At 35.5% G+C, this 5,514-nt stretch overlaps 1 pseudogene; it reads left to right on the top strand.

Annotated features, from left to right (window-relative positions):
* The first annotated feature begins 2,420 nt into the window (after positions 1-2,420).
* On the top strand, positions 2,421-3,635 carry LOC123649420 (annotated as a pseudogene).
* The last annotated feature ends 1,879 nt before the right edge of the window (positions 3,636-5,514 follow it).

Here is a 5,514-nt window from a genome sequence, read left to right as displayed (position 1 = left end):
TATGTCAGGCAAAATAGACTTTAAGCCAAAAAACTGTCACAAGAGACAAAGGTCATTATATAATGATAAAAGGGGTCAATTAAACAAAAGGACATAACAATTATGCATACATGTATATGCACCCAACATTGGAACATCTAAATGTATAAATCATATTTAACAAAACTAAAGGGAGAAATAGCAAGAGAATAATAGTAAAGGACTACAGTACCCCACTTTTCAACAATGGACAAATCATCTGGACAGCAAGTAAATTTAAAAAAAACAGTGGATTGAACAGCAGTGTAGATCAAATGGACCTAAGAGACATGAGGAAAACATTCCATGCAACAGCAACAGAATACAAATCTTCTCAAATACTTACAGAACATCCTCCAGAATAGAGCATATGTTAGTCCACAATACACGTTTTAACCAATTTAAGAAGACTGAAATCTTATGAAGTAACATTTTCAATCACAGTGTCATGAAACTAGAACTAAATTTCAGGAAAAAAATGGAAAATTCACAAAAATGTGGAAATCAAACACAATCCTGAAAAACTAGTGGGCCAAAGAAGAAATGGAAAATAAACTTAAAACTATCTGGAGACAAATGAAAATAGAAACAGCACACCAAAACATAGGGCATGCAGCGAGGCAGTGAGACAAAGGAAGCTTAAAGTGATAAATGCCTATATTAAAATAGAAGAAATACCTCAAAAACAAAGCAACAAACATGCAACCTAAATTTACACCTCAAGAAACTAGAAAAAAGAGGAGAATCTAAGCCCAAATTAGCAGAAACTGGGGAGGGAATAAAAAAGGTTAGAGCAGAAAAAATAGAGACCATAAAATTAAAAAGATCAATAAAAATAATGATTGGTTTTTTGAAAAGATAAACAAAGCTGATAAACTTTTAGGTAAACTAAGAAAAAAAGAATGAAGACTCAAATAAACAAATTTAAGTGAAAGAGTATGTATTACAACTGATACCAAAGAAATGCAAACAGTTGTAAGAAACCTACATGACAATTACACATGAACAAATCAGTTAACCTAGAAGAAATGGATAAATTTCTAGAAACATAGAACTTACCAAGCCTGAATCATGAGAAATAGAAAATATGAACAGACCAACAACATTACATATTAATGGAGAATGAATTATTAAACAAAAATATCCCAATAAAGAAAGCCTAGGCCAGATGTTTTCATTGGTAAACTCTACCAAACATTTAAAGAAGATTCATCACCTATCATTCTCAAACTCTTCTAAAAATTTGAAGAGGAAGGAGCAATTCCACACTTATTTTGCAAGGCCAACAAATAGAGCAAAGTACAGGCAGTATCCCTGATGAAAATAGATGCAAAAATCTTGAACAAAATACGAGCAAACCAAATTCAACAGCAAATCAATTTGGCTGTGATCAAGGTGGATTGCACACTTGATGCAAGTGTGGTAGAACATATGCAAATCAATAAATGTGACACACTGCATTAAGGGAATAAAGGATAAAAATCATGATCATCTTAATAGATGAAGAAAAAAATTGTTAAAATCCAATGTCTTTTTCTGATTAAAACCTTTTAACAAATTTGGTATAGAAGGACTATACCTCAACATAACCATGACACACATGACAAGTACACAGCATACTCAGTGGTGAGGAGCTGAAAAACTTTCCCTCCAATATTGGAAAAAAGACAAGGATGCCCACTCTCACCCCTTTTATTCAACATAGTACTGGAAATCCTACCAGGGCAATTAAGCAAGAAAAATAAATAAAAGACATTAGAATTGGAAAGGAAGACATAAAATTGTCTCTGTAGATGATATGAACTTATATTTAAAACAAACATGGAGTACCACTCAGCCAACAACAACAAAAAAATGGGGAACTAATACCTTTGTAACAAGTGGTGTGGAATTGGAGACCATTCTTCTAAGTGAAATTGCAAGAATGGAAAAACAAACACCATGTGTACTCACACTGGAACTAATCAGTCAACACTTACTTATATGCACATATGGAAGTAAAACTCAACAGAAATCAAGCAGGTGGGAAGGGTGAGGAGGGGGTTGGGTAAACTCACACCTAATGGCACACTATCTGGGCAATGGGCTCACTTATAACATTGACTCAAACTGTGCAAAAGCAATACATGTAACCAAAACGTTTGTACCCCTGCAACATTCTGAAATTTAAAAAAATAAAAATAAATAAATAAATAGAAAAAATAAAACAAATAAAAAACTATTTTTATCAAAGATATTGGCCTATAGTTGTCTTGCCTTGTGGTGTAGTTACCTGGCTTTGGTATCAGGATGATGCTGGCCTTGTAAAAGGAGTTTAGAAGTATTCTTTCTACTTCTATTTCTTGAAAGAGTTTAAGGAGGATTGGGTGGGGGGGGCAGGGAGGAAGAAGAGGTGGCTGTGGATGTCACTGCTCCTGGCTGGCTGCAGAGCACCCAACCTGGGCCCGTGCTGGGGCCCACACCAAACTCTGTGGCCCCTTGAGTCAGCAGGAATTCACGATGGACTTACTTTTCACTCTGTCATCAAAACACAAAACAGACCTCCGGATCATTCAGACTTAGCAAAAAAATAGCGCTGGAAGCATTATTATCATGTCATCAACTCCTAATACTAACTCCACATCTGGTTCTCCTACTGGTAACCCACTTGCTTCGGTGGCCTTGGAGGATTTGCAGGTCTGAATAGCTTGTGTTTGAATACTACCAACTTCTCTGAACTATAGAGCCAGATGTGGCAACAACTTTTGTTCATCCCTGAAATGATGGTCCAGATCATGGAAAATTCCTTCCTTGTATGCTCTCGAATCCTGACCTTATAAGACAATTAACTGTGGCTAATCCACAAATGCAGCAGTTTACACAGAGAAACCCAGAAATTAATTATATACTGAATAACCCAGATACAATGATACAAATGTTGAAACTTGCCAGGAATCCATCAATGACGCAGGAAATGAGAAACCAGGACTGACCCTTGAGAAACCTAGAAAGCATCTCTGAGGAATACAATGCTTTAAGGTATATGGCCAGGGATATTCAGGAATGGATGCTGAGTGCTACACAAGAGCAGTTAGTGGTAATCCATTTGCTTCCTTAATGAGCAGTACTACCTCAGATGAGGGTAGTCAATCTTCCCACACAGAAAAAGAGATCCGTTACCCTATCCATGGGCTCCTCAGGCTTCCCAGAGTTCATCAGCTTCCAGCAACACTGCCAGCAATTTTGGGTAGCTCTGCCGGGCAGAGTACTAGTGTGCCAAATTTGTTGCCTGGAGTACGAGTTAGTTATGTTCAACACACCAGGAATGCAGAGCTTGTTGCAACAAATAACTGAAAACCCACAACTTCTGCAAAACATGTTGCCTGCCCCCTACATGAGAAGCATCATGCAATTACTAAGCCAGAACTCTGACCTTGCTGCACAGGTGCAGAATCCTGATAGACCAACAGTGTTAAACCCTGAGCAATGCAGGCCTTGTTACAGACTCAACAGGATTTACAGACATTAGCAACTGGAGCTCTGGGCTCATTCCAGGGTTTACTCCTGGCCTGGTGGCATTAGGACTGCAGTCCCCAACCCCCAGGGCCACGGCCCATTACCCGTCTATGGCCTGTTAGCAAACGGGCCACCCATCACCAGCTTAGCTCCATACCACACCTCCCCCAACTCATGACACCCCAACCCCCTTCACTTTTTCAATGTATATATACAACTTGATTTTTAGACATACGCACTTTTGTTGGGAGGTTTTTCTTTTGTACTTCAGTTTCTTTTTCTGTTATTATACTCTTCAGGCTTCTATTCCTTCTTGATTCAGTCTTAGTAGGTTGTATGTTTCTAACAGTTTATTCATTTCCTCTTAAGTTACCCAATTTGTTGACATATAATTATTTATAATAGTCCTTTATGATACTTTTTATTTCTGAGTCATTCATTGTATTGTCTCCACTTTCATTTTTGATTTTAGTTTTTTAAGTCTTTCCTCTTATTTTCTTAGTAGTCTAGCTAAGGGTTTGTTGATTTTGTCTAATTTTTCAAAAACACAGCTGTTAGATTTGTTGATTTTTTCTATAATTTTGCCATTCTTTATGTCATTTAGATATATAGATAGATATCTAGTCTCTATATAGTCTAGGTATACATCTAAATGCTTAAATGTATAAGCTATATATACACATACATACCTAAGCCTTTATTTCTGATACCTGTACAGTTCATCTATTAATATACAATCTTCGATTTTACTAATTACAGAGAAATACTTACATGTATGGATAAGTCCATCCATATCCATAACATATACATCTTAAAGTCTGTGTCAGAGATGCAATCTATCAGAGAGTTATCAGCACAAATAAGAGATAATTTATACACACACTGGAGGCTGGGATTACTATCTTGTAGTCATGAAAAAATAGATATGAACAATATATAATGTCTAACATAGTAACAGATCTTACTAACAAAGGTTTAACAATTAGTATGAATACAAATTATACAGAGAGACAAAGAATAGGAACATGGTAATAAGATGGTTGAATTCAACTACTGACAGTCTTGCACTTGGGAGATGAATAAGATGCGATGGGGTGAGGTAAAGGACACCCCAGGTACAAAAAAGTGGTAGATGGTGATGAAGGCAAATAGGAAAAGAAACAGAGTTTGAACCGGAATGACTCCTGTCAGAGAGAAAGTAGATTTTACTCTCAATTCCCTTAAAAACTCCTTATGCAATTATGGTTTGTATACTGCAATAAAAATTTGCATATAATTTCTTGTGTAAGTTTTGTTTGTATTATGCTATATGTATTTGTATATGTGTTATTGTTTGTATATTTAGATATACAAATTTCTTTATATCAAAAAATAATTATAAAACCATAAAAAAATTACATGTTAAGAAAAGTAGTACATATTTTTAGAATTGGACATAACTGAGATTTCATTCCATCTTTGTACCCAGTATACATATAGGAACATGATTTATATTTCAAGACTTTTCTCTAATTAAAACATAACAGAAATATACAACAAGAAATTCACTATAAAACACATCATAGTTAACAATTCAAAAAGGGTAAGTATAAGAAATAATAACTTATTCAAGCTAAGCTTTTGTTCAAATGATTAACCGTGGTGCATTTATTTATGTATCTACTTCCTTTATTTATCAAAATGACCAAATGACTAAATATTTGACATTTTTCTCAATTTTGTGGTAATATTTTATGAACAATTGTTTTCTACTTTGATTATTAACTATTAATTTCAAATCAAACAAACAAAAGCTTTTCAGAGGAACTGGAACAATCTATTAAACATTCTGCCCAGAGCACTCTTAATCTCCCTGTTTCTCAGACTAAAGATAATGGGGTTAATAAAGGGGGGCACCGTGGTGTAAAACATGGCTGTGAGGAGGCCTTGAATGCTGGGTGCTTGTGAAACAGGGCCCAAACAAGCAAACAATGAAGACAGTACAAACAGAATAAAAGTAGC

The sequence above is a fragment of the Lemur catta genome, chromosome 13, assembly GCF_020740605.2.
Source record: "Lemur catta isolate mLemCat1 chromosome 13, mLemCat1.pri, whole genome shotgun sequence".
Lineage (NCBI taxonomy): Eukaryota > Metazoa > Chordata > Mammalia > Primates > Lemuridae > Lemur > Lemur catta.
This window is presented reverse-complemented; position numbering and strand designations above follow the sequence as displayed.